This window comes from Ambystoma mexicanum, chromosome 11 (assembly GCF_040938575.1).
Source record: "Ambystoma mexicanum isolate Mex_15411 chromosome 11, UKY_AmexF1_1, whole genome shotgun sequence".
Lineage (NCBI taxonomy): Eukaryota > Metazoa > Chordata > Amphibia > Caudata > Ambystomatidae > Ambystoma > Ambystoma mexicanum.
The window spans coordinates 1,352,844,801-1,352,871,578 of record NC_090934.1 but is presented as its reverse complement, the minus strand read 5'-3'; the positions used below and the strand labels follow the sequence as shown (position 1 = coordinate 1,352,871,578).

The 26,778-nt window shown below is 48.5% G+C and overlaps 1 protein-coding gene across 5 annotated transcripts in view; it reads left to right on the top strand.

The window, feature by feature from the left end:
* ZNF280D (zinc finger protein 280D) overlaps window positions 1–26,778 on the top strand; it is a 1,333,168-nt gene that overhangs the window by 398,267 nt on the left and 908,123 nt on the right. The gene's annotated exons all lie outside the window — the stretch shown is intronic.

Sequence of the window (26,778 nt, the reverse complement as noted above, 5' to 3'; positions counted from 1 at the left end):
TCAAAACAAGGTGTTCTGGTGGAAAGTCCCGCCTCCAGGGTGGGATCTCAATGCGATACTCGCAAAGCTTATAAGTCCTCCCTTTGAGGCTATGCACAAATACATCCTTAAACACCTACAACACGGCTTTTCTGGTGGCCATCACCTCCATAAGAAGAGTCTGTGAACTGCAAGCTTTCAGTGCAAGACCCTTTCTTTGTTACCCACAAAGACAAGTTGGTGCTAAGAGCACACCCTAGCTTTTCACCCAAGTTCATATCCAAGTTCCATGTTAGAAAATCCATTTAACTACCCGCTTTCTTTCAAAATCGTTCAAACTAGCGGAGAAAAACCTCCATGAACTAGATGTAAGGAGGGTGGTTCTTTAAAATATACATACTTTCACTCAGCATTACTGCATTGACTCACATTCTAAAGCAGATTCAAAGGTGGGACAAGCAGCAACCCACTACTTTCTCCAGACACTGCTCTCTAATATATGCATATCATGTGATCTAAGCAGACCCACAGGCCTCAGAAGGGATACATTACTTACCGTAATCGTATTTCTAATGCTTGTATCTGCTTAGATTCACATGCACCCATCGTTCCTCCCCTGTGAAGTAGGTGCATAGATGTTTTCTGGCTTTATCTACCTATCTGCTTTATTACATCTGTACTCAAGCTACACTTCATGCTACCTCATGTCGGAAACAAACCAATCTGAGGGACCTCGCTGTGTGAAGGACCATGGGTACAGTAGACATCACACTAGGGATAGTATTCTCCAGCATGGGGTCTAGCATGGATTCACATGCTCATGAATATTCCCCGTCGTCACACTGGGAATACTCAGTAAACGAAATAAGTTTCTCTTTCGTTTACAAACTGTCTTTCTACTATAAACTAAACACTGAGCTCTGGGTCATACTGCCCCCAGCCAATGACTGCCCTCTCCCTAAGCCCCTCCTCTGGTAGCCATCTTCAGATTTTTACTGCATGTCCAAGTGTTGGGAGTCCTCGTGTTTCGCCCTTAGGGCTTTCTACGTTTTTGCACTTTTTTCTAAGAAATTCCTATTTTTGTTTGATCATTTCTTCATCCGACTAACGGGGATCCTTTTGTCAGCATCTTTCATCGCCCCTCAAGGGTGGAATAGTCGGGTGTTGCTCCTTGGAAGTTTCCAGAAGGCCATTGTGCCTGAACTGCACTCCAGGCCGTGTCATAGGACAAGGACGGGGCTTCCCTCTTCAAACTCTGCACCAGCTGCGGTTTGAGGAATGTTTTCGTGGAGGACGAGCATTCCCAGTGCCTTTTTATTGTCTTCACCCGACGTACAAGGAGGAGGATTGCAAGATCTGGCATGGCTTTACCAAGCGCACTATGAAGGATCGGCACATAAAACGGTCAGCGTGGCTCAAAACCATGGCCTCTATCCCCTGTGGTTCACACAGGCATGCCTCCTCGTGGTCCAGCCAGTTAGAGCGGGCTTCGAAGTTCTTTGAGGGTGCCCAAGACAATGCCAAGCACAGCAAGTCTGTTTCCGTCAGGATCACCGTGCAAGCGGGTTCTGCAATGGCCATGGCGCGTTCTGCTACGGCAAGGGTGCATTCATCTCCAAGCGGCTTCAGTCTCCAGCCATCGCTCCAGTTCTTTGTCGATGAGTAAGTTAGCTACCCTATGGAATCTGCAGGAGAAATTGGAGAAGGCCAAACAGCAGGACAAAGTGACCGACCTGTCTGTGAAAGCCCAGGTGATCCAGGCTAAATCTTTCTAGTCTACCGAGTTGGTGGCGGCTGACCTTTTGAAGGCAAAAGGGGCTGACCCGGTCCAGGGTACCCCTACGACGGTAAGGGTGGCTCTTCCCATTAGGTGGGAGGCTTCGGCCAAACCAGTGGAAAAGAAGCTGGAAAAGAAGACACCAGCCCTTATCCTGAGACCAACCCCTCAGGACCCAAAAAAGGGGTGCAAGGGTGTGGCAGTTGTCCCCAGAGGGGGCAACAACGACATAGGCGTTGAGCCCAGCGACCCTACTCCCCCGGCACCAATCTGTTGCATGACATTCTCTTGACCCTCCACAGGCTGGTGTCGGAGATGCAGAAGAGGATGCAGACGGCACCACCGGGCAACCCCGTTGACACCGGGTCCACCACCGCAGAAGAAAAGGAAGCTGCACCCTACGCCTCTGCACCAGCCACCAGTGCCCCTCCCCCAGCCCCCTTAAGGATCCGGGGATGGACACGACACACCGATGACTGCGGGATCTCTCCTCCTCAAAGGGCTTCTACCCCAGATGAAGTGGGCTCCTTCCACTCCATGGTCGCCCGCACATTGGAACTCTTCCAGTTTACGCCTGAGGAGACGGATAGCTTTCTGCATCGCCGACGGGAGGCAAAAAGGAAGACCATTCTGGCAGTGCTCCTCCTGGCCGATGTCTGGGATGAGGGCCTGGCACTGTTGAAAAACCACGCATCAGCTATGGCGAAAAGGGACCGACTAGAAAAGAAATAAGGGTCTGCACCCAAGTGTCTGCGGTCCGAGCCCTCCCCGGACTCTGATCTTGGTGGCTGTGAGGAAGAAGTTCTCTAATCCCTCATATTCAGCCTCCGTTCTCCCAGACATCGAGGGGAAGAAGTTGGACGCTGTGGGTAGAAAGGTCATTTACTCAGCGGCAACAATGGGCAAGGTGGCAAATGCTTTGGCTATCCTGGCCAGGTACGACCTGGAGTTATGGTACAAGATGGCCCTGCTATTGGATTTCCTCCCAGAGGACACATTGGCTGAGGCGATGGAGAACCTTCAGGAGGGTGAGGTGGCGTCGGACTACACCATCACTGTGGCCCTGGACATTGTGGACACTGGGTTCCGCCAGATGGGAAACAGGGTTTGCCTCGGTTGTTGTGTCTGGCTGAAGGCCACCAACTTTAGGCAGGAAGTTCAGACGAGGGTCCTGTACATGTTTTTAACAGAGACAATCCTTTCGTAAAGGGCGTCGATGAATCTTCAGGCTATTAAGACCAAGACTGCCTGTGCCCTCGGCATGCTGCAACAGCACCTTCCGTTGCTCAGGAGGGAAGTTAGGCTGATCATCAAAAGGTTTTGGTGGAGGTTCATCCTCGTACCACCAACCCTCCTGTTCCTCGACTCGGGAAGCATACAAGTGTCATTCAAATGCCTTTTGGAGGTGGCCGCCATCATCAAGGTTCCTAAGGTGGTGAGCCGGCCTCCAAACGGGATTGAACCGGACAGGACGTCGGGCCTCCACCCCTGCACCCCAGTGGAAGGCTGCCTGGCGAGCTTCGTCAACGCGTGGGGATACCTCTCCACCGATTGATGGGTGCTGGACGCTCTCACCCACAGACACACTTAGGAGTTTCAGCGAAGTGTCGATGGATACCACCGGTGGTCCGGCAGGAACAACACATCCTTTGGCTCTGGCTGGAGGTTTGTTACCGAAAAGGGCGATTAGAGCTGGGTCGGAAGCGGCTCCAGAGCTCCAGAGTTTACTCAAGATTCTAATTAGTAAGAAAGAAGACCGAGGGCTGATTGCCCATTCTCGATCTACGACGACTCGACTACATCAAGTCCCAAAAAATCCAGATGGCCACGTTGCAGCATGTGCTCGGCCAACTGGCGGAGGTAGACTTCCTGTCTTCGCTGGATCTAGAGGATGCGGACTACCACGTCCCCATTCACGAAAAACATTGCAAGTTCCTGTGCTTCGTCGTACCGGGATAGCACTACCTGTTTATGGCTCTCACCTTCGCACTGAAGTCGGCGCCCAGAGTTTTTACCAAGTGCCTGGCTCCCATAATTCATGTGTACCCATACCTTGATGACTGGCTCATCCGTACCAAGTCAAGGGACATCAACATCGATCACACGGAGAGGACCGTCCAGCTGCTGACGGATCTAGGGTTCTTCATGAACTATCCAAAGTCCTCCTTGATTCCATTGCAGGACGCTCAGTTCCTGGGGTCCAGGCTCAACACAGTATCCTGCCTAGCGGCATCGCCACAGTGAGGTCAAGTCGCTGCTCAGCATGATGTTGTCGTGTATCTACCTGATCAGGCTCTGCAGGATGTGGAGGTGACCCCTCCCGGAATTCCGGGACGCCCGTCTGTTCCAGGAGTCTGGAAGCTTCAAGGACAGGATTGTGCTTGACGAGGAGTTCCGTCTGGCAATAAGGCGGTAGGTTGTGCGCCCCAACGTTGCTGGGGCACAGACTTCCAGAGCCCCCCGTACATGGAGACTGTCACTACTGATGATTCCCTGGAGGGCTGGGGAGCCCACTCTGGACGTCTCCACGCTAGAGGCCTGTGGCTGCCTGAGGAGGAGGAGCTCCACATCAACGTCCTGGAACTGCAGGCAGTGTTTTGGGCCCTCAAGTCATTGCTTCCATCTCTCAAGGGCAAAGTGGTGAGGGTTTTCACGGACGATACCCCCACAATATTTTACTTCAGGAAGCAGGGGGGGGCCCCCCCAGAACCCCAGCGCTCTCCAGAGAGGCGCAGGAATTGTGGCACTGGGCTGTCGCCCAGGGTATGTTTCTCGTTGCTTTTCACCTGGCGGGAGTAAAAAACTGTCACCGACTCTCTCGGCAGGGAGCTGCGCTCTTGCCACGAGCGGCAGCTTCGGCAGGATCAAGTGGACAACTTCTTCCTCAGGTGGGGCGCAATCCAGATTGATCTGTCTGCGACGGTGGCGTACACGAAGTGCCAGAGGTTCGCCAGTAGCTTCCCCCAGCCGGGGAGCAGGGGGGGACGGATTCTCCTTCTCGTGGGAAATCCTGTTCCTGTACGCGTTTCCTCCGTTGCCTCTACTATTACAAGTCATCAGTCAACTCAGCCGGTGCAGGATGATCCTCGTTGCACCAGCGTGGCTGAGGCAAATTTGCTACCTGGACCTTTCCAGAATTGTCGGCGTCTCCTCCAGTCAAGCTACCAGTGGTTGCTGATTTGCTCGCCAGGGAAGGAGGCGCAATCCTGCACCACGACCTAGGATCGCTGGACATGAAGGCATGGCTCCTGCAGCATTAGAGTTTGGTGGGTATGAGCTACCGGCAGACTGCAGGGAGGTCCTTGCCAGGGCGTTGTTTACTCTTAAGTGCTACACGCCCTAAAGGACGCGTTTCGCGACTTGATGCCGTTTGCAGAAGTTTGACCCTCTGAGGGTCACGGCCCCCAAGTCTTTCCATACTTCTTGTTGGTGGATACGTCAGGGCTGGCTAATACCTCCATCAAAGTGCATCTGGCGGCTATCTCCTGCTACACCAGGTCCCTAGGTCGGTCTTCTCTTTGGTCACACCTTCCAGTCAAGAAGTTCATCAAAGGACTGTTCCAATCGTTTCCGCTGGTGAAGGCGCCTGCCCCGGCGTGGGAACTCAACGTGGTGCTGACTAGGCTCATTAGGGCCCCCTTCAAGCCTATGCATCAAGCTCCTCTCGTTCCTTTCTTGGAAGACCGCTTTCCTCGTGGCCCATCACCTCTGCCAGGAGAGTAGGTGAGATCCAGGCCCTGTCCTACAAGCGCCCCCATTTGACTTTTCCACGAGACGAGGGTGGTGCTGTGGACGCTCCCCTCCTTCATGCCCAAGGTTCCGTCGGAATTTCATCTCAACAAACCCTTGGTGTTGCCTGTGTTTTTTCCGACGTCTTCATCGCCGGCTGAAAGGACTTGCACTCGCTGGATGTGGCTCGAGTGCTGAAGTTTTATGTGGCTGCACGAAGAGTTTCCGGAAGACTTCTCAAATTTTGTGAAATTTGGTCCTGTGAACCATGGGAAGGCCTTGTCCAAGGCTTCCATCTCTAGGTGGCTCTCCGGCTACATCACTCATTGTCACACCGTTGGCAAACTGACCGCTGCTTGGTCGCCAGTTCTACCAGCGTGATTGCGGCGACAACGGCATTGCTGTCTGGTATGCCCCTGCTGGACATCTGCAGGGCAGCTATGTGGAGGTCTAAGCACACCTTCACGAAATGCAACTGCTTCTACAAGAATTCCCGAGAGGAGTCCAGGGTCGGCCAAGCAGTGTTATGCAACCTGTTCGCTTGAAGGTGAGCCTGGTGAGGACGTAAGAGTAATTGCTTCTGTTGAGCCTTGCCACCTCCTGTGGTTGTGTGTGTATGTACTGCTATGTATTCTTTATTCATGAGCATATTAATCCATGCCAGACTCCATGCTGGAGAAGGAACAAGTTACTTACCTGTAACTGTTGTTCTCCAGCATGGGTCTTGCATGGATTGACACGCGAACCCTCCCTACGGCCCCTCTGTGGCTCTTCTTGGTCAAACTGCCACTTTACGTGCTACCAAACCTGAAGTCGGCTTCCCGAGGAGGGGCTTAGGGAGATGGCAGTCATTGGATTGGGGCATTATGACCCTGAGCTCAGTGATTGGTTTATAGGAGAAAGACAGTTTGTAATTGAAAGTGAAAGTGTTTTCTTTTACCGAGGATTCCCACCCAGACTACAGGGAATATCCATGAGCATGTGAATCCATGCCAGACCCATGCTGGAGAACAGTTACAGGTAAGTAACCTGTTACTGGCACACTGTTAACGAATGTAATTCTCTGCAGCTACCACTAGATGTCGGCCTTTGCATAGCATGTGAATCTAAGCAGGTGCAAGCATCAGAAATACGATTACAGTAAGTGATGTATTCTATATGTCATAATCCGCCGGCCGTAGAAACTCTGGTTTAGGTGGAAGAGATGGAGGAAGGACTAACCTTCTTGTCAGTAAATGCTGTGCACGTTCTAGTCTTCCTCCTCTTCCTTTAATTACCCGGAAGTTGCTAACACGCCTGCGTTGAAACTTCCAGTGTTTGAGGAAGTGCTCTCCAACGCTCCCGTTCCGCTCTCAGGCGGCGTTTCCCTTTCCTGCTTTCCGCTTCCTCCTTTGCCTGCTATTTACCCGCTTTGCCTCCTGCTCTCGCTCTGCGTCCCTGTTTGGGTGCAGCGCCCTCTCCTCTTTCCACTGGCCCGCCCCTTTTCTACTCCGCGCTCGGAGTCTTTCAGCTACAGCATAACATTTCATTCCCGAACGGAGCCCTCTGCGTCCTTCTTCCTACCTTCTGTGGCTTCTTCATTTTTTTTTAACTTGATTGCTGTCGATTTATTCAAACCGTTCACGGACCTTTGCGCATCGGGAAGACCTGCATTTACATCCTCCTCAGCATTGCATGCTGGGACCAGAAGTCCAAGACAGGATTACCTACACAAGAACTTACCAGGGTTTTTCGGCAAGGCTATTCCCTGGTGTGGGGTGGGCTCCCCAGAGTCCCCGCTGCTGGGCAAATAGCCTTATTGGCAAAGTGGCCTCCGGAGGAGCCTGTCCTTACCTCTTCAATAAAAAGGGAAAAACAATTAACAAGAGGTCCAACAACTCCTGGAGAGAGAGAGAAAGGAGATTTCATCCGACGATCCATCGGACCTCCACACAGATTCAGGTGAGTGGGTTAGTGATCCGGGTACTGTAGAACAATTTAACCAGAATCTGAGAATATATTTCTGAGGCTTGTGGAATCTGCTTAGATCACATGCTATGCATAGACCGACATCTAGTGGAAGCTGCGGAGTATTAGTTATATTTTTCGAAACTCATTGGGCATGCCAGTAATATCCCTAGTGTGATGTCCACTGTACCCATGGTCCTTCACGTGTCGGTCACTCGGATTGATTTTTTTCAGCCATCATGGTTGGATGCTAAAACGAAGTTACTCTTCGGCTAACGCCATTGATTAACAACTTAATTAGAGCTAGTTACTCTTTCTGTCTTTTATACTGCAATTTTTCGATGATAATCTGCGACAACGGTTTCAAGGACAAACGTTGTTGGACGCAGAACTTACTTTGACACTCCTTCGGCCTTGGAAGGCCGCTTCGGGCCTCGTCTCAGACGGTAGTGAGAGTGGAGGGCGGTCATATCTTAGGCTACTAAGAGAATGCATATTTCCCCTTTCCCCCTCTATATTCGCCAAGCTGCTTTTCCAACCAATCATGGATAATACAACTTTTCGATTTTGCCTCAATTGCAACAAAAAAATGTCCCCAAAGGACAAACACCTGGTGTGCAACCTCTGCCTTCTAAGGAATGACGACACTCACTGTAAAGCTTGTCAGCTTTTCAAATCCAAAACACTAAAGCACCAAAAGACAAAACATTTGGGCCACCGCCATGGACTGGGAGGGTGCGTCCAGCGGCGCAGCATCGATGTATTTTCGAAAGATGAAGGCGATGGAGACCCTTTGGAGTCCCACGTGCTAGCCCCCGATCCCATCAGACAGGTCGGCAGCGCTCTTACGGGGACGACACCCTGCGGCATTAGCACACACATCATCCCACACAAATCACATACCCCAAGGCAAGAAGTCGAGCACACAGCATTGAGGGGATGATCCACTAGCTCTGTCCTCTGGGCTTTCGAGATCACGTTTGCCTCACGACAGGCCCCCAAAGTTGTGCGATAAATCTGACTCGGACACTGTGTCCAATACAGCAGTCATAGACCGAGCGTCGAAAGAGCGGCTCCGGCTCTCCCGCCCGCCGAAAATGGACAATCTTCATTAACGTCGAAATCTGTAAAACACCTGCACACTTTGAAGATGTCTTATCTGGTGCAAAACCATGTCCCTGAAACACTTCTTAAAGGGAGAACTTCTGAAAAACACTTCGAAGAATCAACTTTCCCATAGGGAGAAAGAGTTCATCCCATAAAGAGTTTCCCAGGGGGAGGCTTCTATAGCTGCAGTTATGAAACACAAAGGGCAGCCTGCTCCAGAATTAACTCCCACTCCTGTGACCATTCCAGGTTCCTCATCATGGTCTGCTGAGGATATTGATAGAGTACTGAGGCGCATGTTTTATATGGCGGATTATAAAAAAAAGGAAATCATTTTTTTGTTTTTTTTTTGTGAAAAATCCTGAGGCAATACAAAGATTAGAAAACACGGCAGCAACTAGTGGCACCACATCTTTACAAACGCGAGCAAAAACAGCTCTGCCAGACACCCTTCAAGTCGGCCCTTAGCAAGACCTAGACCAATTTGATCCCTATGATCCCAATACAGACTGAGGAGCAAGATAACTCGGGGGCGTTGTTAAGACGGATTTCTGAACTCTGTCCTGGTGGCGCAGAAGTTCAGAAGGCCAACCTAATTACTTGGAACAGGGTAACCTCTGGACGAGCCAGACCAATCAAGGTAGCGATCGCGGTGGTCAAGACTAGGTCTCAAGAGGGGTGAGGGTGTCTGAAAGCCCGCAATGAGCACACAAAGCAAGATCACTTACAAACTACTCCAAACAGGTGTTATATAAAAAATATATACACATTTATTTTAAGGCCTTTAAAACAATGACCGTAGCGAGAAAATCACAATATCACAATATTAAACCAACACATACCATATCAACACAATATATATACAAATACAACAAGTCTCAAGCGTTATATGCACGAAATATGTAGTCCACCTAAAAGGGAAGGAAAACAGGCAGTGCGAAATAATGCTTAGACCCAGTTCGCCTTCAGAGGCACCTAACTAGATGGAAGTCCGAGCCCTGCGAAGAGTGGAGCCTTGTGCTCAAAAGTACCTGCACACGCTGGTGCCAACGGGCAAAAGGGGAGTCTCTTCTAAGGAAATCAGGCAGTTCAGTGCACAAATGAAGGAGAACAAGTTCCGCGACTCAAGCGCAGCCTTCACAGTGGGCAGAAGCAGAGCCCGAGTACGGAAAAGGGTGCTGTTTAACACAGCGGGGAAAAGCAATGGGCTCCTGCAGGAGGGCGACCAGATCCTAGCTATGCTACTCACCGGTCCCCGATGCAAGCAGACCCAGGCTTCTCCGCGTCAGTTTCAGCAGCTGGCAGGTTCAGAAGAGCAGGGAACGCCTCGTCGTGTTGAGTAAAAAGACGTCCCAATCAAAGAAACCTGCAGTTTGTTACCACAGCAGGGCAACGGAGCGGCCGTGTGTATCTGAGCCAAATGTACACTACTCACTTCAGACTTGGGAACGCCAAGTGTACGAAGCGTGTGAGAGTGCCAAGGACTCGAAATACTACACAACCTGGCGGCATTTACAGAGCAAGACTCCCGTGTAAGCTGGTCAGTCAGCTGGATGGCCCAGAGACGCTTCCGAAGGCTTACTGGCAGGAGATGGTGAGGATGCCGAGAATAGCTTTTCCCGCTATTCCAAAGGATCGAAGTACCAGTACAGGCCTTCTGGTTCGATCAAAGGTGAAAAGGGTTTCACAAGGCGACAGCAGTGCAGAGGGGAAGTCCTTCAGCGGGTCACCAGCGATTCCTCGGTCCAGCCTCTTGGTTGCAGGATACTTGGCTCCTGTATTCCTTCGTTCGTGGGAACTCAGGAGATCGACATGGTAGTGGTGTTTCCAGCCCCCTCTTATCCACGGTTCCCTTCGCGCCAAAACGAAGGGGACCCAATGGGAGATCCGCTCATCAACACTCACACCATTCGTGGACCAATCACGGACCACGGTGGTCCCAGGCATTCACACCACCCTAGACTCTCTGGCACCCAGGATGTGTATTGGGACCAGACATCCCAGCCCACATCCTGGAGGCACACAAAAGACATGTAGAAGCCCGCGAAAGCATCCGTGTTTCGCGGGAAAGTACATGCCCAAATAAGGAAGGCCCCGGGTTGGCTCGACCTGGGGAAGGTGAAGGGAGCAAGACGGTCAGCGGACAGGACAAAGGAGCCTCGTGGTCTGGCCATTTTGGGAGCCAGGCCACCATTTTGGGTTAAGCGCGAGAAACGCGCTTAGAACGCCAAAAGGAGCTCAAAACACAAGAAAACGATCGCTGCCACCATTCCCGTCCCTGAATTACTTGCACCGATCGGATACAATCCTAAACGAGTATCTAGGGCCTGTAGAAGGCTAGAGACCCAAGAGAGCTGTAACTTAGCTTACAGTGCCCTCTTGTGTCATGTTGCACTAAAGCCGCAACATGATAAAAGAAACTACGGGAAACAGCGTTCCCTGGTACTGACTGTTTTAAGGGCATGTCAGTTTCCCCGTAAGAAAGGAGCGAAAGCCCAGAGGAGTGCGGCAGAAGGCTGCACTTCTCTGGCAAAGTCAAGAACAAGGTGAAAAACAACAGCAAAAAGTTTAGGGGTTGCCACATGGAAGGAAAATTACCTACAATTACGAAATCTTTCCTAACAGGCGTTGGATCATTAGTATGATGAAGACTACGTCTTAACCTCTCCATATCATGTAGACCCGTCGGTGGATAACTAACTGCAATTTAATTACATGATATAATGGGTTATTTATAACACGCTTAATACCCAGAGGTTTCTAAGCGCAGACCCGGGGATCCTAACGGTTTTTCTCGTGTTGTCTTGCTTCCAAGGCGAGCATGTTGTCACTGAGCTATCCTCCAGAGACCTGCTCATGAACGCAGCAGATAATTTCCTAATTCAAACTCGGGAAACCCAATTCGCCAAGGATTTTGTCAAAAACCTATTGGGGGACAAAAAGGCTGCAACCCAATATCTCCAGCATGGGGTCTGGCTTGGATTCACATGCTCATGAATATCCTCCATCGTCAGGTTGATAATACTCAGTAAAGAAAAAATCAGTTTCGCTTTAATTTCTGAACTGTCTTTCTCCTAACAACCAATCGCTGAGCTATGGTACATACGATAATACGCCCAACCAAACCGGCACAATCCATCTTTGTCTACAGACCCCCGGGTCCTGCACCCTCCTTTGTTGACGAAATATCCACCCTTCTGCTCGACAAAACTAAAACCAATTTGCAAATTATCCTCCACGGTGACCTCAATCTGGGACTTCGTGACCCTAAAGACTCCTTTGCATCTGTCCTGGAGAACGTACTAACTAACTTCGGCTTCACTATGCACATTCAAGAACCCACCCATACTAAAGAGGACCCTTGACTAGTTAGCCCGTTCCAACTGTAATAATGTCCTCTCCAATACCCCTTGTTTATGGTCTGACCATCGCATCATCACCTTCAACATTGAAGCGGCCCATGTGCCCCGACTATGATGGCTCCGGCCCTCCCCACTAGAAATAAGAGACATAACCAAGGAGAAACTACTCCCATTGCTACTTCCATCTCTCAATGCTGCCACATACTCCAGCAATGACCCTACATCTTTAGCAGACACCTACAATCGTACTATGCTCACGGCCATAAATTCTATCGTCCCTATCAAACTTAGGAAGTCTAAACCACGTGCATATCTGAACTCCTGGTTTACACCACAGTTAAGAGTGCTTCGAAAAGCTAAACGCTGCGCTGAAAATCGCTGGAACAGTCACCCATCTGACGAGCACGAGCACAAAGATGGTTTCATCCTTGCCTCCCTCACCTACAAAGACGCCATTATCACTGCTAAAAAGGAGTCCCTTAACCGTATCTTGCAAGCAGACTCGAACACAAAATAACTTTTTAAGATCTTAAAAGAACTTGAATCTCCAGCCGCCCCCCCTGACACTTGCACTAAAGACAGTAAATGGTGTGCTAACATCCAGTCCGCTCTACTGAATAAAATCTCTACGCTACAATCTAAAATTAAAGACCAACAAGACAGCCTGAAGCTGACAACCGTCCACCCACCATTGTAAGGGTTGCCCCTATAGATTCGCCTAATATTAATCCATTTGCCTTCTCCCCTCTCACTATCGCTGAGGTAGAAGACATCAAGAGAATCAAACCTTCAAACTGCCAAGGTGATCCTTGCTCTGCTCCTATCATTAAGGATTCTGCCCACGACTTGGCCCCATTCATCACGGTCTTTTTATTAACTCCTTTCAAAACCGGCACCGTCCCTGATAACCTCAAGGATGCATGGGTGATCCCCACTGTAGAAAAAACCATCCTTAGACCCAATCATGCCCACTAATTTCAGACTCATAACCACCGTCCCGTTCTTGTCTAAGATTATAGACCGCGCGGCATACCTGCAGATCCAAGACTACTTGGAATCTAATAATCTTCTAGGCCTACGACAATGTGGATTCCGCCCCAGACATGGGACTGAAACGGCTCTGATAGACTTAAAAACCCAAATGAGGTCCTGAAAGACAATGGGAAACTAGCTATGCTACTTCTCCTAGACCTCTCTGCTGCTTTTGATCTGGTTAACCACCAAATCTTATGCCGGCACCTTCACTCTGCTACACACTTTTCAGACTCAGCCGCGGCATGGATCAAATTCTTCCTGAGCAACAGATCCATGAGGGTCTTCTCACCCTCTGCAGCCGCTGACCCCGCTCCAGTCCACTGCGTCGTTCCCCAAGGATCTTGCGTGTCACCCGCTCTCTAACATTTTCACTAAACCGCTCTTTGATGTACTTGCTTATCTAGGTATCTCCTATACCAACTATGCCGACGACACCCAGATACTCATCCCCATCACTGGCGACTATTTAGTTGACACCAAGGCCTTGAACGACCTTTATCTGGTCATCCAGGCTTGGCTGGCCCAGCACGAGCTATGCCTCAATGACGACAAGACAGAGCTCCTCATCTTGGGCTCCTCGCAACGTCTTAGCAAACTAGATCCCTCCTACCAATCATTTATCATAGATGGAAACAACATTAAAGTCTCCAAAGACACAAAAACATTAGGTTTTTACCTTGATGCCACCCTATCCTTGTCTCGACAAACTAATGCAGTCAGATCAGCCTCTGCTTACACTTGTAAACTTATTGCAGCTTGTAGACAATTTCTGACTATCCCGAACTGCGTCACCTTAGCCAGAACGCTCATTATGTCTAAAATTGACTATTCCAGTGCCCTCCACTTAGGGACTAGCCAAGGGAATCTGAATAAACTACAAATTACCCAGAACAATGCCATAAGGGCAGCCCTAAACATTCCTAGAAACTACCACATTTCCGAATCTAGATCTAACTTACACTGGTTATCTGTCAAGCAGAGAATCTCATTGAAAACACTCACCCTTACGCACAAATGCCTAGCCAACAAGGCCCCCCTACCTCTGCAACCGGCTCTCCCTCCATTCTTCCACCCGACCTCAAAGAACTGTCCAGGCCCATAGCCTATCGATTCCAAGGTTCAAACTGCAAAAAGCAGGGGGCGCGAGCTTCCCTGTCCTAGCTTTTAAGCTGTGGAACTCCCTCCCTGTGAACCATCAGATCTGAGGACTCATTTAACACCTTAAGCTGAAAACGAAATCGTGGCTCTTTGATCAGAATTGAGGCACTCCTACACTTGCGCTATACGCCATAGCTTCACAGTCGCCTGCCTCGTCACCGACTACTCTGTTAATCTGTTAAATACTTCAAGTTTACTATGACTATCGCTCCTCTTTTCTACTACGCATCTATCCACTTAGCTCTGTGGGTTGTACTTTTTCTGTCTTTATGCCTCACCTTAACTACCTTTTGTAATTCATGTATATATCTGTTTGCGTATTTCTCATGGATATAACTATGTATGTAAGCTATGTATGTATGTATATAAGCTCAAGCTGCGCCCTGATGCCACCGGGCCGGATGGTGCGCGTTACAAATAAACAAAATACAAATACACACTGCCCCCACTCAATGACTGCCCTCTACATAAGCCCCTCCTCAGGCAGCCATCTTCCGATTTGTACCGCACAGTGAAGTATTGGGAGTCCTCTTGTTTAGCTCTCGAGCTTTTACTGCGTGTTTCGCTTTTTCGAAGAATATTATTCTATTTTTCAATCAATCGGGCCTTGTGCTCCATTGATCAACCTATTCCATTAACGGGGACCCATTTTCGGATTCTTGGCGCACCTCAAGGGCGAATTATGTCAGGTTTTTTCGTGGAGTCTTCCAGAAGAGTCTTCAGGCCTACGCCGCATGGACAATGTCAGAGGAGAAGGATTCAGCTGCCCTGTGCAAGATCTGCTCCAGCTCCGGGTCGTAGAATGTCTTTTCGGACAACAAGCATTCCAAATGCCTTTACTGCCTGTACCCGACGCACAAGGAGGATTGTGCGTTTTGCCAGGAGATGGCCCCTTGTACGATGAAGCATCGGCACAGGCGGCTGAAGAAGTGGCTACAGTACAAGGCCCCTGCTCTGGGTAGCTCCCAGCAGCATGTTTCTCCCAGTTCCAAGAAGTCTGAGCAGGCTTCTAAGACTTTTTGAGGGCGCCCCTCCGTGGGGGTCCAACAGAAGACTAAGCACTGCAAATCCACTTTCACCGGGAGCGCTATTGCGACGGGCTCCTTGGCGGCCAGGGCGGTGTTCGACATCTTCAGCCTCCATCACTAGTCAACACTCAGGATCTTCGGTCAAGAGGAAGTCAGATCATCCGGGCAAGCTCGAGAGGCCCAAATCCGCCCTGCCGGAGAAGACCAAGCGGGGGCGGGGTTCAGACCCTCCCCCTAAGGCACATGGCAAAACACATGTAAGAGTGGGATAAAGGCACACACTCTTACCAGGTGGAAAAAAAAAACCCCAGAAATCAAGCAAAGCTGCTTAGGGACTCACTAGATGAGGGAAATTAGCCCTAAATGAGAATTCTCCCTAACATTTGCGCTCCCCTGAGACTAATGGACAGGAGGATCTAATCCACTCCTGGATGTATCTCATACCTTTAGTCGGTTATAAACATCCTAGAGAGATCATCAGCATTTTGGTGGTGACTTCCTGCTCTGTGCTCAATGGTAAAATCAAACCCTTGCAGGCAGATTGACCGTCTTAGTAGTTTCTGTACCCCCTGCTTTTCACAGGCAAACAGTCACCAGTGAGGATATCATGCTGGCCCCAAGGGGTCAAGCCTGGTGAAAGTGAGAGCAGGGAGGCAAACTGATTTAACAGTAATTTGCACTCATCCTGCTGGTCAGATGTTAGACTGGAAGAGAGATTAACTCCTTCCACTTTCTCATCTAAAGGTAAGCCTCTGAGAAGATCAGGTAGAGATTCGCTCTCCTCCTCCTGAGCTGAAGCTAGAGCAAAGCTTCCATTTCAGGTCTAGAGACATAAGCCTTCAAACGGTTGATGTGAAAGACTCTAGGAGCCTCCTTAGGATTGCCAAAGTCCACCAGATAGTTCACCTTTCCAAGTTTACCCACAACTTTGAAGGGTCCTAGCCATTTGTCCTGCAAGGGCCTCTGCCTTGTGGGCACCATAACAAGAACAAGCTGGTCTTGAGTAAACTCAACCATGTTAGCCTTCTGGTTGTGCCAATGTTTGACCAGAGCTTGACCAGCCCTCAAGTTATCACTTGCCTCTGCCATCATGTGTGACATTCTCCTCCAGAGACCTAACACATAGTCAGTCACTCTGACTGGCTTGGGGGAAGGAGCACTCTCCAACCCCTCCTTAATCAGGGCCAATGGACCTCTGACTGGATGGCCATATAGAAGTTCAAAGGGACTGTAATCTACTCCCTCCTGAGGGACTTCTCTATATGCAAAGAGAAGGCATGGCAGTAGAAGGTCCCACTTTCTTTAAGGGGTTCTTCTAAAGCACCGATCATGTTCTTCATAGTTCTGTTAAACCTCTCCACCAGTCCATTGGTTTGTGGATGGTAGGCAGTAGAGAACTTGTTAAGTGTCTCCACAGGTTTTCCACATGGCTTGCATGTAGTGGGACAATTTGATCCCCTGTCAGATATCACTTCCTTAAGAAAACGTACTCTGGTAAAGATACCAAGTAGGGCCTTAGCTGTTGTATAAATGACTAATGCTTTATGATTTGTTGTTGCTATGTGTCTCTGCCATTGCTATGTTTATGGCAAGCTATCTGTGATTCCAAAATCGATTCCTTGTTCCTGTGCCATTCTGGAATGATAAGACATCAATATGTTTATGCTTGAGTTTAGTCAGTTGTACCCTGGATGCTGACTGTGTTGGGGGTCTTTATAGTATACTGCTTAAGACAGAGCAAATAAACTGCTTTCTACTTACCATGTCTGGTGGCTTCCTTACATTAGCCACAGCCTGAGCCGTAACAGTTCTCATAGGTATTGATTCAGGATACCTAGTAGCATGGTGTACTACAACCAGGATAAACCTGTTACCTGAAGATGTGGGAGGATCAAGAGGACCAATAATGTCAATCCCTACCCTCTGAAAAGGAACTCCCAACACTGGGAGAGGCACCAGGGGTGCCACATTCTTGGCTCCACTCTTGCCAGAGGTTTGGCAAGTGTGACGGCTCCTACAGAATTTATCTACTTCTGAACCCATCTTAGCCCAGTAGAAGAAGAGTGAGAGCATTTCCTTGGTCTTCTTAAAACTTAATTGACCAGCCAAAGGTATCTCGTGGGCTAACTGTAGGAACTAGAGTCGGTTCACTAGAGGCACTACAAGTCTATTGCAGTCTCCAGGGGTTGACTCAGTCGGTTCACTGTAGAAGAGGCCATCTTCCCAGTGCAACCTATACTTCCCAGGCTCTTCCCCATCGAGCTGAGAAGCTGCCTGTAGGCGAAGACCTTCAAGAGTAGGACACTTTGTCCTCTGCTGAAGTCTGCCCTGTTGGGTCCACCTTCTGCCAGTAAAGACTGCAGCTCAGGATGTTAAACAGGGTCTAGATCTCCACCTAGAGTAAGATCTTCTCCCAGATCTGAGTCCTTAGTATCCGGTGGAACCACACAGGGTTGAACCTCACACTCTGCCTCAGCTCGTGGAGGAGTCACAGGTGTGACTTTGGACAGTCTTGGTGATGTCCTTGTAGGCACAGGGGGGCTTGCTGTTTTCTTTCTGGTAGACATGGGCGGCTTCCCCTTTATCTGTTACTTGCAATAGCAGTAAGTAAGTCCTGTGGATTTGGGGTGATAGCTTCTTCTATCAAGTCCCCAGGAGAGCCTCACAAGGTTTTCTCCCTTGCAGACCTTGTGAGCTCCTGCTTCCTTTTACTGGGAGGTCTCGGGGTACTAGACACAACTCCAAGAGTATTTAGGTCATTACCCAACAGAACCCTCCCAGGTACGTCACTCTGTACACTAACTGGTATTCTGACTGTCATGTCATTGCACTGGATGAGAGCTGGTAACTGGGGAACCATTTGCACAGGGCCTCCAGCTAACATGGTTAGGTGTTTTGGTGCCTTAGCAACATCCTCTACCTTGAAAAAACATTCATCAACCACAGTTATGCTGGCTCCATTGTCTCTGATGGCAGGTGTTTCCTGACCATCCACAAGCACACTATCTTTGTAATACTCTTTAGTATTATCTGGGATTGAGTTATATACCTCTAGGTTCTGTTGTTCCCAAAGTCCCAAGGACACTAAAATACTAGCAGAGACTCTCGTGGGCTCATCAGCTAGTAACTGAAATTTGCCACTGGCCATAGGTAGTACATCCACCTGGGAGAAGGCTAAGGAGACAGTGTGGACCCTTGAAGGTTTACCCTCACATCTGGGATCCCCGTTCACATGGTCAGTTGACCCAGAAGCATAACATTTCCCAAATGCTTTGATGAATTGGTTTGTTCTGACCTCCATCTGGTTTGGGTCCAGATGGTACACTAGTCTGATCCGGTTTCCCTTGTGGCTTACCCTGGTTGTTTGTGGCCCTCTTTTGGATGGGAGATATTGGAATTCCCCTTGTTATATTTCTTTGGCTGCTTTCCCCTCATCTTTCTTCAGAGTTGCCACAGAATCCTTGTGAGTAGCACTGTTGGCAACCCACAAGTCAGCAGCCTTAGCTAACTTCTTAGGATCTATCTCCTTTGAATCTGCCAAGTGATGTCTAAGCTCAGGAGAGCGGGCATCATAAATTGACTCCACATAACAAGATTCCTCAAACCTTCATAAGTGTTCACTTTGTAACCCTTAACCCAACCATCTAAGTTTTTCAAACATTCTCAAACCCAGGTAGCCCAAGGGGTACCATCATGCTTTTTGAGGGTCCTAAACCTCTTAACGTACTTGGAAGGGGGTCACACACTCATAACCCTGCTTATCCTCCTCCCCCAACTCCATTACAGCATCACTTCCAACAGTGGGGAGCCTAGAGAAAAGCCAAGGAATCAACTGATTCCCTGCGATACCCTGAATCCCATGATTATACTCAAACAATGCTAACCAATCCAAAACATCAAGTTTAGTCTTACACCAATCATTTCCTTTGGGATACGGGGTATCTTAGGGCTGGAAGACCTAGAAGATTCTGGGAGAGAAGCACTTTCCAAAGACTATTTCTTCATCTCTAAAGCATGACCCATCTCCATTTCCCTGAGCCTTAACTCTTGATGTTTCATGGCAGTTTGTGCCTCAATACGTTTCACTTCCAATTCAAGTCTAATTTTCTCAAGGGCAATACATTTAGGAGTGAGTGTAGGACCTGATGGGGTCCCTGTAGACAAAGGTTGTGGTCTCTGAGCAGGTAGAGGAGTGGTAGGGCCTTCTGACATAGACTCATCTACTCCTTCTAATCCAACATTCTCAGAAACATCATTCTCCAGCATGGGGTCTAGCATGGATTCACATGCTCATGAATATTCCCTGTCGTCAGGCTGGGAATCCTCGGTAAAGAAAAAATCAGTATCAGTTTCGTTTCTGATCTGTCTTTCGTAGTAGTAACCAATCACTGATCTCTGCGTCATAATGACCACAGCCAATGACTGCCCTCTACCTAAGCCCCGCCTCTGGCAGCCATCTTCAGATTTTTACCGCACGTTCAAGTGTTGGGATCCTCGTGCTATTGCTCTCGAGCGTTGGTGCTATTTTTCCCGTTATTTCTCAGAAAAATTTCTCTTTTTTCGGTCAAAAGAGCCTCAAGCTCCACCGTTTCTTCATCCGATCAACGGGGACCCGTGTCAGATTCGTCTATGCCCCTCAAGGGTGCAGATTTCGTCGAGCCACGCTTTTGGAGGATTCCAGAAGTTTCTCAGGCCCATCTCGGACATGGCCCAGGAGAAGGGAAGCTCGACGCCCGGAAAGCTGTTCAGGGTCTGCCCTGGATGCCAGCTTCAGAATGTCTTTAAGGAGGACGAACACTCACTTTGCCTTTACTGCCTACATGAGGACAAGACGCACGTGGAGAAGGACTGTGCGTTTTGCGGCAATATGTCGGAGCGGACCATGAAGGACCGCTATCAAAGTCTCGCCAACTGGCTGGAAGGAAAGAGCCCGTCAGGCGAGAAGAAGCCCGAGCGGTCTTCTAAGACCTTTGAGGGCACCCCGGCGACGGGGGTCCAACAGAAGGCCAAGCACCGCGAGTCCGCTGGCACCGGGAGCGCCGAACGGTCGGGCTCTACGGGCGCCAGGCAGGGCGCATCCTCCCCGGCGCCATCAACCACGAGCCAACGCTCTGGGTCGGGTAAGAGGAAGGCTGAGCACCCGGCGAAGCTCCTGGAGAGGCCCCGGTCGAGCTCGAAGGCCCCATCGGAGGGTGAGCGAGGCAGTGTCCCCCCCCTCCCTCAAGGATAAGGAGGTGAGCGCACCTAAGGTGGTGAAGTCCTTAATCCATCCGGCCAAGCCCTCTATCGATACTGTCGCGGCGGCCCTGGCTCAGCCTGTGGAGGCTACACCAGTGGTGGCGACCTCGGGGCTCAGAGTCTCCCTGCCACCTCGGAGGGAGTCCTCTTTTGTGCCCATCGATAGGACCCCCGTGAAATCCCCGGCGGGGAAGAAAAAGGGGGGGCAGGGCGTCGTCGTAGATTCGGCTTCAGAGGAAGAGCTGATCGAGGTCTTAAGCCACGGCCTTGGCGTGGATGAAGACCGGCAGTTACAGGTAAGTAACTTGTTCCTTGTTTCGTGTATAGGTGGGCAGGGCAAGGTTGGGTTTGTCAGTGTGTGGGCTACAATTAATGAAAAATATTATTTTATGGTGATCAGACCACGCACATGGTGTCACAGAGGTTACCTTTAGTGCACAGTTCATGTCTGAGACCCAGTCAAGGATGCGACCCTTGATATGGGTGGGTTCATTAACATGTTGGGTGAGACCGAAGTCAGCCAGAATGCTGGCTACGTCACTGGCTTTGGCATCATTTGTATCCTGGTATCCCAAGTTGAGGTCGCCAAGTATGATTTCAGATTTAGGCTTGGTGCTAGAGGCTAGGATGGATGAGATGTCCTCTAAAAATCTGGAGGCAGGGCCGGGTGGCCTGTATATGAGATGCACTGTAGCAGTGTGATTGGGTAGTTTAATAGAGAGTAGTTCAGCTGATGGCAGCTGTAGGATTTTGGTAGCTCTAAGATTAAGCAAACTCTTAAATATAAATGCTAATCCACCCCCCTTAGTTTGCGAAGTGTCCCTATCGCACCTGATAATGGAGTAGTTATCCGGGATGGCAAGGGTCAGGGCAGGACCCTATAGGTGTGCCCTGACTATAGGTGTGCTCTGAGTTCTTTGTACTGGCCTACAGCCCTTCTCCCTCCTAGACAAAGCCTGGCTGCTTGTCCATTGCTACCAAAACCTTTGGGTAGTTCAGACCAAACCTAGGAATTGGAGCCCTAAACCTAATGGTGAGTCTTCTCTACTCTTACCATAGGTGGATTTAAGTAAAACTCCCCAACACCGCTTTATGGTAGCTATTAAGTTGGCAAGGAGAATAGAAGAGGTTGAAGCACTTTTTTTTCAGAGGAGCCCTCCCTAATTTATCATATGGATACATTGGTTCTGTGTATGGTTCCTTCCTTTTTCCTGAAAATAGTTTCATTTCCATCTAAATCAAAATCTATTACCAGGTTGTTCATCCTAGGCCTTGAAACTCTCCAATAGAATAGGCTTTTTACAATTTGGATGTTGTGGGATTCTGAAATTTTATATGGAACATTTAAAACCTTTTTAGATTGTTTGTATATGTTGGCCTTTCAACTGGCAGCAAGGTGGGTAAGGCAACTATTGCTATGTGGGCCATCTCTTGCATAGCAAAAGCTTGACTTGAAAGGGATTAAGCTTCTGCAAAGACTTCAAGCTTATTCTACCAGAGCCAAATGTGAGGAATCTGAGGGCGTCCTCACTTCTTTCCCCCAACGTATTCTCATCCCAGGTGGTCAGGGAAAGGCCGCCTCTTTCGGATTCTGACCCTGGGAGTGGATATGCGAGGGAGGCAGGTAATTCTCCCTTGCATATCCATATGGAGGAGACTTGGGGAGTTGGGGTGAGGCATCCTTGGGTGAGATGGTGTATCCCCCATTTCCTTTTTTTAAGGAATCAAATATCCCCCAGGCCTTTGTAGGCTATTACCAATCCATTCCCTATTTTGCCAGAAAACCCTCTTCAGTAGGCCCCAGCCAGGTACTGGGATGAGGAAGAGATACACCAGAACTTTGCAACCTCTCTGTGTATGTCCATTACACACAACTTGGGTACTGAGATGAGGCCACCATTACTACAGAAGACAGACGGGATGAAGAAATATGAGCAGTGTAGTTGTTGGACTCATTATCAGGGAGCCTGGAACTTTAAAAAAGAGTCAGCTGAGAGGTTTGTAGAGAGGCAGGGCAAGAGTGAAGGAGAGTTCTAGGGCCGCAGCTATGGTGGTAAAGATGGCACCTTCCTGAGATGCTGGAAGGTAACAGGAGTGTGATCCAGTGCAGCAAGCGACAGGGGCTTGTTAGCAGTCTTTGGCGGAGTTGTGGAAGCAGTGCAGCATGGAACGAAGTTACCGGGAGCATTGGAGAGGCCTCTGAATGCTTGCAGATGCAGGACCACTGACTGCAGGTTACCGGAACGCCGAAGGATACAGCGGGGAAGCAAGGAAGCCGTGTAGGATGCTGTACTCCAAAGGGAACCAGCGTGAGGAGACTACGAGTGGACACAAGTCAATGGGAAGCCGTAGAGAATGAAAACCAGACCATGAGAAGGCCGGAGAGTCCGCCTGGGTGAAGGGTGCGGGGGGGGGGGGCCCATACACGGTGGATGGGAAGTTTAGTGCCTGAGACACTTAATTTTGAACATGTGCATTAAATCTAAGAAAACGAAGAGTCGAATAAGCAAGCCTGGCCATGAGTCGAATAGTGGTGCAAGAGAAATATAACAGTAACAAAGTCTGTGTGACAAAACTTGGCAAAAGGAACTTGGAAGCGTGTGCAAAAGGAACTATAATAGAAACTGTTGCCTAGCAGGAGAGTGAACTGGGAAGCATTTGTTAGTGTTGCAAAAGAAAGCCACTACAAGAGTGATTGTTGACAAAGTCAGTGATATTAAAGCTTCAAGGGCTCTCGAAAGGATACTGAGTCAAGCCTTGTTGGAAGCTGAGATTGTGTCAAGATACATGTGAAACGGATAGAAATAAGGTGTCTCGATTGCGTGACCTGTAATGGGTGGACTGTGTAGTCCAACAACTACACCTAGTCAGAATAGACCCACCTAAGGAAAATCCACGTTGTGATTGAATAAAGGAAACTTATGTGAACTGAGATTTGAGCTGAATTTTCTAAATTGGTGAAAAGCAACCAAACCCGAGGAGCTGGGGAAAAAGCCAAGGAACTGTTATTGTGGAACATTGATATCTCAAGGAATTGTATTATTTGAGGATCATTGAACTTTTTATGCAATTGTTATTTTGAGACATTGGAGGAATTCAGTGCTTGAGGAAGGGAATCTCTCTTTTGTTAAAGTGAACTATTTGAAACTTGGGGAAGGGAAAACTCTTTTTCATTTTAGAGCTGGAAGAAGCTATGAACTTGTATTTTGAACACGTTTCATTTGAAGCTGACGTCCCTACACATTGTATATATTAGAGGTGAGGCCAAGTATAGGTTTTGGACACACAACCTGCTTTGGACTGCCTGAGACAGACTATCATTTACTTTTATTTAGGAGGGAAATCCCACCTTAGCATAGGGCAAGATATGCCTTTTCCAACTTCATTCTTTATTCAATTAAAGTTTATATCCCAACCTTTTACTTCAGTTGGCTGTGTCTACTTCATGATGCTTTCACACAATGCAGCATTGTCATACAAGTCATGTTCATGAAGTCAGTAGGGCTGTCACTTGGACTCCTCTTCTTGCTTTTTGTAAACATTATTCTTTGGATGCATCATCCAGAAAAGGTGCTTCTTTTGGGCTAGTTGTACTCTGCAACCTGTTTACGTCATTGTTTCCTTGTATATGCGGCCTGCTTTACTCTTATCGTTTTAGTGCCTTTTTAGTCTGTCTTAATTAGTTGAGTAGGACGAAAGTGAAAGGAAATATTACCTTCATGCAGAGTAAGCTTCTAGTAGTCCTTGCTCTTCCACCTTCGCATCAACCACCCAACCATCTCCAGTAAGGCATATCTTTTGCTACAATTGCCTTGGTGTTAGGAAAGATTTTTCTTTACTGCACCATTCCTTCCATTTTAATGGACCCCCAAACATTTTGCTTTTATTTTTGATCCTGACCTGTCATTTTTACAGTGCAGTGAAGCCTTAAGCTTCACTACACAATCATTTGCTCATCTGTTATGGGGAAACTGACACGTCCTTCGGGCTGTCTGTACTGGGAAACATTGTTTCCCTTAGTCTAGGTACTTAGTTGCTACCTTTAGTGACTTGTTATCACTTGTAACTTTATATCATTGTACAACGCGGTACATTTGGGTACACTTTTGGTGTTGCCCTACACTAACACACAAGTGGATATTTGGTTACTGAAGTGTGCTAAATTGACAAGCTAGTGGCAGCAGTGACTTTTTACCATTTATTTGTGCTTTTTGTTTTAGCCTTACCGAGTTTGACTGCCAACTGTGGCTAGCGACCAAACATGGCCCTGCCACAAGGTATTTTTCCTTTCCTTTGGCCATCTTGTCTTTTAGACTTATTCCTAGGCTTTTATGGACATCCAGTGCCTGGAAAGTAGAGGCTTTTGGGAGGGCTGTGTGTGTTTGAGGGCAGGAGGTGGGCTGGGACTTTCTGGTCCCAATCTACAAACTGGTTTCAGTGTGTGTGTGTGTGTTATGCATGTGTGTTCCCGCCAGTGGTCCTGATTGGACCACTGCTGGGGTGTGTGTGTGTGGGGCTAGTTCTGCTATTGACTAGTGGAAGTTACTGCTCTTACCTGCCTTTTGGGATAATAAGGGGACCCCTGCAGCCACTTTAGAGAGATCCTGGAGAAACCTGAAGGAACCAAGTCTCCTGTCCAGCTGTGAGACCCATTAGGAGACCAGAGACCCATCTGAGGGATGCCTGGCAACCAACTTCTGCTGCTGTCCTGGAAGAGCTTGGTTTTGCTGTCGATCTTCAGTCCTGCAAGGGAGCTGTGACCTGTGGAGTGGAGGGAACACCCATTCCTGACACCAGCGAAGTACCCTGCGAAGATCCATCAGAAGTGTCCCAGGACTGCCCTGTGGCTGAAGAGCTCTGAGTTTGGGCTACCATGCTGCCGCTGTTAAGTGTTGAGGCCTGAAAATTGGGGGAATACTCGTCTTGTCCTACAAGACTTAACTCAGTGAAATTTTGGAGTCCTAGCATCAAGGAGACCCGAGCTAGGGGGGAAAGTCTGACAGCAACAAGGGAGTCCCTTTGTGTCGCTGTGCTGCAGTGACTGCTGTCAGAAACGGCTTATCCAAGTTAGGTCCAGTCCTAAGAGGGGTATGGCATCCCGCGTTTCTGCATTCTGCCACCGAGAGTCTTTTCACCAGCCAAAGATACAGACTGGTGATCTGCTCGAACCTGAAAACCCATTGAATCAAGAACTGAGGCTGACGGTTGGAAAAGCGATTTCAGACCTTCTTCCATGGACTTGCCAAGTGCTCTGAAGAATCGGAGTACAGAGGGTTAGTTGCAGTGGTTCTTAAATGCCCCTAAACTCCCTTTGCAAGTTTTGTTTACTTTTCTAAAACTTTTCTAAACTTTTACAATACTTTGGCTCTGCCATTGCTTGATCACGCAAGCCTTCCAAAGGTTGTGGACACTTGTTAGTTATAATAACTTGTCCTCTAACCCTTGGAATCGTTAACTGGACCCCACAGACCCTACCTTCATTTTTTTCCACCGTTAAAAATGTGTCAGAACTTTTCCTGTTTTTTTTTTTTTTGTTTTTTTAAAAAAATTTTTGGGCATAAGAATTTGGGGAAGGACAATTTGAAGCTATGGCCAATTCTCTGTGGACATGTAGTGCATAAACTAATCTACACTTTTCTTTACAGGGGTTTGATGTGTATTATGCCCTACTCTTTCGACTGTACATATGTATTATAATATTAGTGTTGTGTGATATTGTACCTGTTGGTCATAGTAGTGTTTGGCCATAAATATTTGCATACATACTGTCTAAGTGTAATTTGTGCTTCCCATTGTGTGTACTTATTGTGGACCCTTTACAAGCCCACCACCTCTTGAGAATTAGCCTAGACCACTCGTCACTGCTATTCTGAATTGGTTTGGCTACAGCTCCCAGAGTTGTCCCTGCCACAATATAGGTTGGCCTGCTATACATCTGTTCCCCAGGCCAGAGTATAGAAAATCAGTCCGAACACTTGGTTAAGAAAAAGCATAATGGTCTTGGGTGTGGTGGTTGGCGGCGTGAGGATGGAGGGAGTGCCCCTGCATGGAGGGACAAATGGCATATAGGCTTCCAAAACATTTAAAATACTATTCAAGTGACTGCTGTCTTTTGCCATTCTGCTTTTCCTGGCCTGCCTATGGGGAAGGCAGAGCAGAGAACCTGCATCACGAGGAAGGTACTTTTTCATATTTTAGTGTTGCTTTTGCCTTTATAAAACAATTTTTTTTATAGTTTATCATCTTCTGTCCCCGGTATATGTAGCATTTTGTACACACAATTATTAATTCTGCTTTACACCAAACGCCTGATCTACTAGCCTATCTGCTATCTGCTTGTTCCTGTTAACGAGAAATCCATGATTTCGGACTTGTTACTCCTTTGCTGGTTCACCAACATTGACTTCCCACAACCGTA